At 41.2% G+C, this 12,935-nt stretch overlaps 1 protein-coding gene across 3 annotated transcripts in view; it reads right to left on the bottom strand.

Moving 5' to 3' along the window:
• Positions 1 to 12,935, bottom strand: part of LOC101710436 (AGBL carboxypeptidase 4) — a 1,386,524-nt gene that overhangs the window by 83,257 nt on the left and 1,290,332 nt on the right. The window lies entirely within an intron of this gene.

Here is a 12,935-nt window from a genome sequence, read left to right as displayed (position 1 = left end):
GATTTATCTAAGTTATCTGTTAGAGAAGTTAGGCTTTATGTGTAGCATAAAAGTTCTTGCCATTTATCTTTTTAGTTTACTTCTATCAGTACATTTTCCCATGCAGAAAATTTTAAATGCTAATTTTTATATAATCAGTTTCTTATTACCAGGACATAATAACCAATACTCAGCTAAAAAGAGGAGAGGTTTGACTCACAATTACAGTCCCTGGTCAGGTAGCTCCAAGGCAGAAACAGCATGGTGGAAGAGCCTGGCCAAAGGAAAGCTAGAAAGCAGAGAGAGAGAGAGAGAGAGAGAGGAAGATGTGCTCTCCCAGGTCACACACAGCTCCAGTGATCCATCTCTTCCAACCAGGCTCCACCTTCAAACAGCACATTCAACTATGAACTCAAGAGTGAGTTAATCCACTAATGAGTATAATGGCCCCATGATCCAATCACTTCCAAAAGCCCTACCTCTGAACACATGAGTCTCTCGGTGGACAGTCTAGATCTAAACCATAGTGGTCTGGTTTATCAATATTTTCTTTTATGGTCTCTGAATTGAATGCTTTAATTGTTTCTTTTAATGTTTCATTGTTTCTTTTAAATACTTTGTATTTCCATTTATACGGATTAGGGTATGAGGTCCAGCCTAAATTTTATTGTCCCAGTACCGTTTATTGAATTGAGCATCTTTTCCCTATTGACTTGAAAAGCTATTTTTACTATATACATTTTTTGGTGTATTTGAGTTTACTTCTGTTCTAATCATTTGTCTATTCACATGTCAATTCACACAGTTCTAATTATTTTATTTTTATAACTTGTTTTAATATTTGGAGAACTAGAACGACTCATTATGTTTCTTCTTCTGAACTTTTATGTATTTTCTTATATATATTTCAATATAATTTTCATGATTAGCTTTCTAGTTTTCCCCATCCTACAATATTCTGTCAATATTTATAGTGTCATATTAAATTTACAGAATAGCCTACAAAGAATTCAATCGTGACTTTAGGCCTTCCCATCCAAGAATGTTTTGACTTCCCATTCCTTCAAGTTTTCTTTTGAGCATAGCAGAAAAATTTTAAAGGTCATTTTTTTCATATAGATCCTGAACTTCTTAATATCAAGGAAGTCAATATTTTCAGTTGCTGTTATAAATGTGATGTTTTCTTCCATTATAATATTTTAAATAACGTTTCTCTGTAAATGTAAAGGCGTTTGTTTTCAACAAATGAGGTTGGTACTCAGACACTTCACTAATTCTATTATTATTCCTTATAATTTCTAATTTGATTTTCTTCTATTTCATTTGTTTATTTATTCAGAAAATACTGAATAGCTACTATGTTTTAGATCATGTTCTAGGCATTGGGAATATGTGCCAGAAAGTACTCTGCCCAGTAGAGACAGGAGTGAGCATAATAAAATGCTCTTAATCTTAAACAATTTACCTTCTATGGTGAGAAAAAGAAAATCAATCAATTAATGAACATGTAAGATGTCAGGAGGTGGTAATGCCAGTGAGACCCCAAAACAGACTAAGGAAGCAGAAAAAGAAATTCTAGAAAAACAGAGACTTGAATGAAATAGGAAAGTTAGCATTGAGGATATCAGGTAAAAGGTTCTTTCAGGTTCTTCGCTACAAGAAACAAACACAGAAATCATTTGCAGTTTGGCACGTTTGAGGAATGCCACAGGAGGAAGGGTGAGAAGAGGGACAAGTAAAGGCACAGTACTTTTCATAGAATTTTATCACTTCCATATTATTTTTATCTCTTCTTTTTCAGTTTTTATACTTTTAATTTCTCTTTCATATCTAATTTCACAGGCTAGTAACTCCAAAACAATTTAGCAGATTAGTTGTGTATGAGATTCCTTTCCACCCTGAGATTTTAGAGGCTGGAAATGGAGTAAAGATATCTTTATGAAATTTAACTGAATGGGGCCTGAGCTAGAGGTGTAAATGCTTTTTCTTTTTTATTACACATATTCTGCACTTTGTTAGGAATGACAGAAAACATAGGAATACATAGATTGTTTTGTGTCCAAGTGGATTTTATGGGCATGGGTTGACCCAGTTTGAATAAGAACTTTTCAGGCCTCAATTCCCTCTTCTGCAAAAATATTAAGTGGATGATATAGGGAAGACTTCAACTTTTCAAGATTTCTTCTTCTTCTTTTTTCCTTTGGTACCAGGGATCGAACTCGGGTCCTTGTGCTTGCACAGCAGGTGGCGAAACCACTCAGCTAAATCCCAGGCCCACATGATTTCTTCTTATCTTCAGTTAAAATAAATCTCTTATTCTCTACATAGCTTCTTGCTTGAGGCTTGGTATCAGTACTTGTTACAGTCCAAGTTGGCTGATAAGTGTGAGTGCCTATGAATTCCTTCAGGACAGGGCCAGATCTGTTCCAAGGCCTCATCCTCTCTTACTTGGTCTACAATTATGATTGCTGCTTGACTGCTTTCCTTGCAGTCTCAGAGTGATCTTTTTAAATACAAACAAACTATGTCACTTACTTAGTTAAAACTGGTTTACAGCTGCCTTTTACTCACAGGATAGAGTTCAAGTTCTTTGATATATATTAGAAGCTCCTGCATGATCTGTTCTCTGCCCTAGACCCAGCTGTTTCTATTTCTGGTTTGGTATTCTACAGTCCAGCCATATGGAGCTATCTAGAGTACCTTGACCACATGCATTATGACTTTTATCTCCACATTCACACATACTATCTCATCTGTGTGGAAAAATACTTTCTCTAGTTCTTTATCTGGTTCACTTTTATCTGGACCTAAGATTTAAAACCGAAACTGAATAGATGCTTGCCGGTCTCATTCCCTTTCTTTGAGTCATGAATACACTTCCCAGTCTCCTTGCCATTTGGTTGGATAAAATCATGTTTTAATGATTTCCCTTCTCCACTAGGACACAATACCCAACACCCACAAATTAAAGAAGGAAAAGTTTATTTTGGCTCAGTTTGTACAGGTTTCAGTCCATAATGGGCTAGCTCCAAGGCAGGGCAGCCTGGGAGAGGGCCATAGCAGGGGAGGGTTATTCATGACATGGCAGACAGGAAGCAGAGAGAGAGAGGAGAAAGTGAAGGGAGGACTGGGGAAGATAAACCCTTATAGGCCACACCCCCAGTGACCTACCTCTTCCAGCCAGATCTCTCTTCCTAATAGCAGGCCAGCTGTAAACTTATCAGTGAGATGATTCGCTGATGAGTATCATGCCCCATGATCCAGTCACCTCCCAAACCCCCACCTATGAGCACATGAGGCTTTGGGGGGACATCTAGATATAAACCCTAACAAACGGGAGGTGAACAGTGGTGATAACTGCCATGTTAGGTTTTAGCTATGAGGTTCATATATAATGAACCACGTTCTCTCTTTCCCATTTGAGTGAAAATTACATGTAATAATTATAGCATCATATGAAGGAAGATACCTATGACCCTCAATCAACACTTAGAGCAGTGCTGGTGAACCTATGGCACGCATGCCACAGTGGGCTGTTTGTTCTCATTGAAAGCTCTAAAAGGTTACCATCACCAAATTAGAGGAAAACAGCTAAGAGTGTCCTAGACTTGCATCAGACTGATGTGAAAGAGAAATGAACCTTCAGAGTACTAAGCCACTGAGATTTGGTGATGATTTGTTGTAGCAGCTACTATTATTCATTTTGATTAGTACAAAGATCTCAATACAAAAAGAATCATTTTTATCCCTCAGTCTGGGTGATCAGCCTCCTCTACATGATGTTATAATTCTGTATTTATTTCCATGCCCTATGAGCATGTGAGTTCTTTGAGGGCAGTGATCATATATTACTGATTTTTTAAAATCCACAGGACCGCAACAAAGCCTGGAAAGTTGTCATGAATGATTTGATGAAGGAGTTAATAAGAAAATTAACCATGAAAGGATGAGTGAATTAATGAATGAACAAATGCCTGTTAAGCTTTTTCTAGCAGTGAAAAGAGGTAGTTTTCTGTGACCATTTTAGAACACAGGGATGTTGAAAATGCAAGGCCCTTAATTATAACTTGGGAATGAGAATAGAAGGGAGGGGGCCATGCCTGTTCTTTCCTTCCAAACTTAAGAACCTTAATTAAAACCAAGTGATGAAGGGCTATCCCCTTGCCAGCAGCCAAAAGCTCATCCTGCAATCAGGGGCCTAAAGAGTAAATTAAAATCAGTGCCAATAAAATTAAAACTACCTTGGGGCATATTTGCAACATAATTTAGTGTGGAGTTGCTTCCTCCTAGACACCAGGGAGGAAATAGGTTTTCTTTCTACATTCTGAACTGTTTTCCTGCTTCGTCTCTCTCTTCACAGGGCAAAACCTGAGCACGGTGCTCTGATATGGCACTGAACCCTCTACACCCAGGCAGTACACTGGACTATCACTATGCAATCCAGTGAAGCAAGGGGAATCCAGGGAGATCCAATTCAGGAAACGCAGAGAGGTTTAATCAGGTTTGGAGATGAGAGCAAACTGAACTTGGGGAAGGATCATAGCAGTTCAGAAGAGCGAGCTTTGTTGTTATTTCTGTTTTGCAGAGGAGGGACTGAACAGTGAGCTTAGTAACTTATTCAGCTTTACACAGCAAAAGTGGCAGAGCTGGGAGTGACACAGAGGCTCCTGGCTACAAAGCTCCAGGCTCTGTATGCTGCTGTGATCTCAGGGCCTTGGAGTCTAGCCAGGCAATTCCCTGGTCACGGTCAGGCAAGTCCAGGCAGATTCCTTCTTCACTGGGCTGTTGCATGGTGTGGTCTGGGGACTGTTGGCCTTAGCCTCTTGGGACACTGCGGTGAAGATGTTGGAGAAGAACTACAAGTGATGGAGAACTTCCAAACTACTCGGGCACAGCAAAACGTGTCTCCCATGGGACTCAGACAAGTCCCCAATCTATTCTTTTTGTTATCAAATAAAATATCTCCCTGTCTGTTTTTTACAGAAGTAAAAGCTATTTCTGGAAGACAGAGGAAACAAAGACTCTTTAATAACATCAAAGCAAATCAAATAAACAAAATAACTTGAAGGTTTTTTATTACTCATTGTAACGATCTCTGGAGTACCATAGCAAAGCCTTCTGTCCTTAGCAATGCTCTGAATGTGCCTGGACAGAAATTCCTGCCACAGAGAGGGATGTGCTAAATCAAGGGGGAAAAAGAGGAATGACTACATAAGGCATCTGGGCAGAGCCAGGCATGACTATTCTCTCCTCTTCTCTCAGCACTGTGGGAGGCTGATGCAGGAGGAGTACCAGTTTGAGCCCAGCCTGGGAAACTGAAAAACTTAAGGAAAAAAAATTTTTTTCAAATGGGGCTGACCTTGTAGCACAGTCCAAAGGCCCTGTCTCAACTCTTAGTGTTGGAAAAAAAGAAAGGAAGGAAGGAAGGGAGGGAGAGGGAAGGAAAAAAGGAGGGAGAGAAGAAGAAAGGAAGAAACAGGAAAGAAGGGAGGGATGGAGGAAGGAAGGAAGAGAGGCAAGTCCAAGCAGCTTGTCCAGGGAACCAAGGGATGGGCCTTGGCCCCTTCTGCTTTTCTGCATCTCACACTCCAGCCTTCAAGTCTCCTGTTGCTTCTCAACCTCACTCTCGTCACTCGCACTCTTCTGCTCTGTGCTCTTGTGTTTGTTGCTCCTTCACGTGGGAATGCTTTCTCTCTCTTCTCCTTTCTCCACCCTGGTAACACCTTGCTCAACTTTCACTACCCAAGCCGAATGGCCCCTGGACAGAGAACCCTTCCTTATTTTTTCCAGGAATGGCAGCTCCTTTTTTGGACTCCCATAGATTTTTTAGATTAAATTTTGTTAAAATATACATTTTTATTAAACAAATATTTACTTTAAACCTCTTGTGTGCCAAGTGCTCTCATAGGACCTGGGCGTGAACAAGACAGATAAAGTTCCCACCTTCAAGGAGCTGATACAGGATGACAGACAATAGACAACAGCCCGGCAAGGTAAGGACAGATTGTAATACATTCCAGGAAGGCACTAAGATGAGCCACAGGAGGGCAGTAAGAGAGTAGATGAGGGCAGATTCTATTTCAGATAGTGTCATCACATGGAAATCTTCTGACTTTTGAGCAAAGCCGAACAAGATTATTAAAATTAACCCTTCAAAAACCATTGGCATGCTGAGAGTAGTGGTGCACACCTGTAGTCTCAGCTACTAAAATGAAACCAAACAAAATAAAACAAAAAAATTAACGGGCCCCCAAAATGGTTGGCAAGAGAATTCTAGGCAAATTAATGCCTTGCAGAAAGGATAAGCATGACATTTTCTAAGGCCAGAGAGACGGTCAGTGGCTGGATTGTGATGTACATTGGAAATTAGCCCCAGAGGTTTGAAGGGTCTGAATTAGGCAGGACCTTGCAGGCCAAGGCTAGAGTTTGGAGTTTCTACTATGTAGAGTGGAAAGCCATTTTACCAGGGAAACTTTGGCAAAGATACCCTGCCCATCATATTGATAATGGGCTTTAGTGGGACATAAGTGGAGGCACTTGATATACTTCCCTGAAGAGAGCTGAATAACTTGATTTGAGTGGTGGCAGCAGAGATGAAAAGGGGACATATTTGATAAAAACTTTGGTTACCTCTATATGACCTGCATATGGGTTACATCTAGGAAGGATCAAAGATGAAGCAAAAGTTTGTGACTTGAGAAACTGAGTAGATATTTGTGGCATGTAAAGGGATGGGGAAGGTGGGGGTAGAGCCCCATGAGGTAGGTAGTGGTAAGGAAATTGAGAAATCTGATATGGATTTCTGCTGCCTGAAATGGATGAAATGACCATATTGAAATTGCCAAGTAGACAGCTAATTTACACAAGTGCATCTCTGAGGGGAATGCATCATTAGCATACAGATGCTATTTCATACCACAGAGAGAGTCTGGGCCAAAAACAGGTCCCTGGACTGAGTCTGGAACCCTCTAACATTGAGAGTTTGGATAGAGGAAGAATAAGAGACTGTGGAGTTGCTAGGGGAGTAGAAAGAAAAGGAAAGTGTAGTTTCCATGAAAACCAAGAACAAGAACGACAAAAACAGGTTTTAAGAAGGAAGATGTGGTGTGTAAACCACTGGAGAACTAGCACAGTGTGTGGCTCACCTCTGCATCCATAGGATACATAGGATATACAATAGAACTCTATAATTTAGAGTGACTAAATTAATAAAAGAGAAAGGAGCAATGAAGCATGTGGCAATGGGAAGTCCCAGGGCCTAGATTCCGTCCAGAGGAGTTTTGGAGGGAATAATAACGTTACAGGTCTTACTATGTGCCAGGGATTCATGAATATTCCCACAAACTTTTCACAAATAAGGAAATTCAGGAATAGAGAGGTCAAATAACTTGCAAGGGAATCCCTCAAACACACAGTGACAACTGGCAGAGTCCAAGCAGTCTGGCTCTACAATCCATGCACTTAACTGTGACACCATTGAAGCTGTTGACATCCATGGAGTACCTTCTGGTACGATCCTGCAATTGTTCTTATGACAATCTTATGAGGTAAGTACTGTTACCAAATGAGGAAACCAAGGCAAGGAACTTGCAAGTGGTAGAGCTTCGATTCAAGCCCATGACTTTCTAACCTAGGGCTAAACTCTTTTATCTCAAACTACTCAGAAATGCAAGGCTCTTGGCATCTGTGACCCCTTTGTGTTCAGCATAATCAACTTTAGGACAAAGAAAACTTGTGAGGGTAATGCTTAGGTGTGGTGAAAATGCAATTCTAGCAGCCAGATAGATAATTAAATCATATTTTTTCTATCTCCAAAAAAATTTCTTTCTTTCTTTCTTTCTTTCTTTCTTTCTTTCTTTCTTTCTTTCTTTCTTTCTTTCTTTCTTTCTTTCTTTCTTTCTTTCTTTCTTTCTTTCTTTCTTTCCTTCTTTCTTTCTTTTTTTTGGTACCGGGGATCAAACTTGGCTCCTTGTGCTTGTGCAGCAGACGGTGAAACCACTGAGCTAAATTCCCAGCTCTCCAATGCATTTCTTACAGTCTATCTCTTCTTGGAAGTGAAAAGTCAAATCCGCATGAAAAAAAGACATTTCTGCATCTCCTAAGGATCCAGGTGGAGCCATGTCTAGCCTGGCTAGATGGAACTTTACCTTGGTTCTATCTCCCTCCTCCATGCCTAGAAAAATGGGAAAAGATGGAAAGCTCAGCAAAGGAGGGTGCCCTACTTTCATCAGCTGTTGATTCATGCAGTCAGTGAAGAACTCTTGACTTCTGCCTCTTGCTCTTTCTATCAGGGACTGGTGATCCCAATAATGCCCATAGCAATGATTATGGCAAAGAAGGGTGGACAGTTTCATGAGTGTAGACTGGTTTAGGGTTCTGTTCCACTTGGTGTCTATGTCAATTTAGCCATGGGTAAGCTTTATGACCTGTAGAAGTCATTTTCCTTGTCTAAGCCTTAGTTTTCTCACCCAGAAACTGAAAACAATATTCCCAAGCACACAGAATTATTATGAAGTTAAATGAGGAAACTGACAAAATGCCTGGCAGTTTCCTTTCGATTACACAGTGATATTATGTGCAGGTACCATGCTTGGCCCTGGGGGTGTGGACCTCCTGGAGCTCAAAATCTGGTGGAGAGGATGGGTATTTCACAAATAATTGCATGTGCAATGGAGGACTTGAAGGAGAGGTGCAAGACCTATGGCAGCATAGAGTCAAGAGGAGCTTGGGGAGCCAGCTTAGACAAATGCAAATTTCTTGTTCAATAGAAAATCTATCAACAGTAAACACCATATTTATGTAGAATGGCTTTAAAAGCCATTCTCACACCCATTAGCTCATCTGACTCTCTCACAACCTACTGACATAAAGAGGATCACTAGCTTAGTTTCTCAGAAGAAGCCCTGAGATTCGCTTGCCAATATCTCATAGATAGTTATGGGTTACTTCACTACTTCCAAAGCTTCTGCTTGATCTCTGCCCCGTGGGTCACCTTATATGCCTGCTCCTGCACCAACAGTGGGTATAGGCGCAGTTAGAAAAGCCAGAGGACTTCCTTGAGAAGCTCGGGTCTGAGCAGAAATATGGGATGAAATAATCAAGGAGTTCTCAACTAAGAATATGACTGAAATACAACATGTAAGCCCATGAGAGCTAAGGGACATTTTAATTTGATAATTAAAAGTTAATGTTGCTTTATTATAAATCAATGGCTGATGAAACTAGGACACACCAGGAACTTAGGAACTCAATAAATAGTTATGACCTGAATGTTTGGGGAAATCTACTGCAGGAAGTTGTCAGAGGATCCACAGAGGTAAGGATGTACATCTAACCACTGAGCAGAGGGTGTGATAGGTCCCCTGTAAATGTTACCACCTTTATTCCCAGGAAATGAATCCTGGCTCTCTGACTAACCTGTTCTGTGAGCCTGATGATGTCCTGCTCCTTATTTGAACTTCAGTCTTCCCATTTAGAGAATGGCTTTGTTGACTTCTCGGGGTTCTTTTCACCATTACACCCTGAAAGCCTTATAGTCTTCAAATGTTTCATTTTCTTGCTTTGCACTTGCCCTCTTTCTGTCCTTGGGCCTCTAACTGGGCATAGACATGAACAGTGCTCTCCATCTTATCACCTTCAAAACACCAGTGCAAATCCCTTTCCTTGGTCTCATCCTCTGGGCCGAGCCTACCGCAAGACAGTGTTAAAGCAGGCTCCCTTCTGGCAGAGTACATATTATCTCCTTTCAAAGAAACACTCAGGGGTGCCTGCAGGGGTGCTGAAATAACATACTTTAGCCTGGAGAAAAATAAGATGGCTCCTAATTGCTTTATTTAGCATAGGTAGCAGGAGGAGAGGAGAAGGGGAGGAGAAAGTTACCCCACCAAACTCATCTCGTTCCTTCTGTCTTCTCTCCCCTCATTCCTTCTCGCCTCCTGTTCTCTCTTTCCCAACTCTCTTACTCTTTTCACAGTAAAGTGGAGGGAAGACAGATGCAGAAGGAAATAAGTGTACTTAAGCCTTTGAGGGGCTGTGAGAGATAGCTGTGAAAATGGGCCTAAGTGCAGCCGATGGAATCACCAGTCTCTTGAGTATTGAGGAAGTGACTGTGAGCCACATTCTGGCAGATTCTCAGGTGTTCACCAGATGGGTGATAAAAACAGGAGCATCTTGTGGAGAGAAAGTCTAGGCAGAGGGGGCTTGTGAGCCAAAGGCCCATGAGACAAACACCCAGCCCATTAAGGGAACTCCAAGGAATGTGGCATGAATGAAAGGCCCAAGGGGCAGTGAGGTGACAGAAGGGGCTGGGGAGGTTTCCGCAGGCTCATTCATGGAAGGCCTTGGAAGTCACTAAGAAAATATGGCCTTCCCTAAAAACAGACCCAACAAAATGTTTTATGGAATTATAACATGGTTCCATTTAGATTTTAGAAAGATGGCCCTAGAGGCTGTGACAAGGAAGAACTGGACATTGTAAGACTCAAAGGCATGTAGAATAGTTAGCACATTTTTATTATAATTCAAATCAAAATTAATTAAGAAATGATAAATTGGGTATGGTGGTCCAGGCCTATAATCCCAGCACTCTGGGAGGCTGAGGCAGGAGGACCACAAGTTCCAGCCCAGTGTGGTAAATGTGATTAATGAAAACTTTTCTCAAAGTGAAAATAAAAGGCTGAGGATGTAGCTCAGTGTGAACCCCCTAGATTCAACCCCTAGTATTGAAAAGAATAAAGGAAGGAAGGAAGGAAGGAAGGAAGGGAGAGAGGGAGGAAGGGAGAGAGGGAGGAAGGGAGGGAGGAGGAAAGGAAGGAGAGAGATAAAGTTCTGAATTATGCAGGAGCTTGGAGGATGTGAAGAACGTACAAATATGAGACCTAGTAAAGAGTGAGATGGCGAGAACTCAGCCTGGGACCCGAGTGGAGACTGATTGTCAGCTTTCTGCTTGGGTGGTGAAGTAAAGGGTGGGGCCATTCACTGAGACCCGGATGTTATCATCCTAAAAGGGAGTTGGGTATTTGCATCCTAGGGACTTAGTCTGTTTGAGATTGCTCTAGCAGAAGAATGTCTGAGGCTGGAAAGTTTACAAAGAATAGAAATTTATTTGTCTCAATTCTGGAGTCTGTACACCAGACTAAGGCACCTACATCAAGTGAGGGTTTTCTTGCCACATCCTCACATGACATAAGATAAAAGGGCCAAAAAGGGCTCTGTGTCTTTACTTAGCAGAAAAGTAGAAGAGAGTAAAACCTCTCCAGAAAGTCCTTTTTAGATGATAATTAATCCATCTAGGGGCAAAATCCTCAGGACCTAAACCAGTGATGGCGAACCTTTCAGAGACTAGTGCCCAAATTGCAACCCCAAACCCATTTATATATTGCAAAGTGCCGACATTGCAAATAACCCAAATACGGAGGTTTTAGTTAAAAAAAAACCCAACAACTCATACATTAACATCTTTTGTCTTGAAACAAAAGCAAATAACACACTTGACATAGGTTTGCCACCCCGATGAAACACTCATCTCCCAGAGTGCATTGAGGGATTAAGTTCCTAAAGGCTGAGTTTTGGAGGACACATTCAAAGTAAAATAGTTCTTGTCCCCAGGTAGACTAAAATGCTTTCAGATGTCCTGCATTCTGAGGTTAGGCTATTTTGATCTAAAACAAGTTGATTTTTCCTAAATATGACTATTTGAATAAAAGAAACATTTTTGCCATATAATCATGTGTTTCATATAAAAACAGAGTTCTTTCTTAATATAGTTAAGCATAAGCACTGGACATTTTTTTTAGAATATGGAATCAAAACAAGAGTTAAATACAAACAGACAAACACCTAAATACCCATACTCAAGTATCTGAGTCCCCTACTAGAATGCAAATGGTCACGTGGGCTACCAGCATTCACTCCCTCTGAAGAATATGAACTACTTCCCCTAGCTAGAAAGCAGCATGGGGTGAGAAAGCAGAGGTGAGAGTTGAGTGAGAGCCAGAGGAGGCAGTATGAGAAAGAAACTAGGCTTTCTCTCCTGGTTCGAAGAAAGTCCTACAATACTTCAGGCTCCTTCGTCCACATCTATATAAAATCCACTAGCAAAATCAGATAGAATGAGTGGTGCTTCTGTGGCTCTTTGAATTATCTGGAGTTTCACTCCCGACCCTATATTCTTTGACACCTTAAGTATCATCGACAACCCACAGAACTTGTTCACGATCATTGTGACCTCACTACACCTGTTTTACAGATGTGTGTGTTGCTCAAGGTTACACTGTTCCTAAGTGGCAGTCCCGAGGGCAATCTTTCCATCCACAGTATCTTTCAGCTCTGATTCTCTCACCTTTGGCCTGGTTTTAGGGGAACTACGAGGCCACATGGAAGTTATTTCCTGTACATGAATATCAGACCTTGAGACATGCCTCCACCTCCCACCTTATCTCCACTGTCTGCTGATGGGTACTCTGCGCTTTGCCACACCAAGCTGAGAACTTGCCCGGGCATGGTGTGCTCTTCTGTGCCACGCAAAGCCTTACTGATGCTGCTCCCTTATCCATCAGTGCCTTGTCCTACTAGCGTCCTCCAGAGCCCAGCACAGCACCTGGTCCTCTCTAAGACTTCCTAAGCCATCTCGGTATGGCTACTAACGTTCTTTCTCTTAAAATGGCAGACCTTCATTTTCATTATACTCATATCATTATTATACTTTATTTCTCCCATTAAGCCAAACATTCCTCAAAATCCAAAATTGCATTATATTAATCTTTATGTGCCTAATGTCAGGCACACAGTAGGTGGTGAGGAAGTTCTTACTGAAATGAATAAATGGATGCACTAAGGATGGGGAAGAAAAAAATCTTTGAGCAGAGATGATCTTCATCCTTGATATTCTGTGAGAAATGCTGTCAGGGAACAGGGAGAAAGAAGGGCACACATCAAAGGGAAATAACGGGTAAAAA

This window comes from Heterocephalus glaber, unplaced genomic scaffold (genome assembly GCF_053883595.1).
Source record: "Heterocephalus glaber isolate CG9 unplaced genomic scaffold, H.glaber_assembly_v1.0 deba00001451, whole genome shotgun sequence".
Lineage (NCBI taxonomy): Eukaryota > Metazoa > Chordata > Mammalia > Rodentia > Bathyergidae > Heterocephalus > Heterocephalus glaber.
This window is presented reverse-complemented; position numbering and strand designations above follow the sequence as displayed.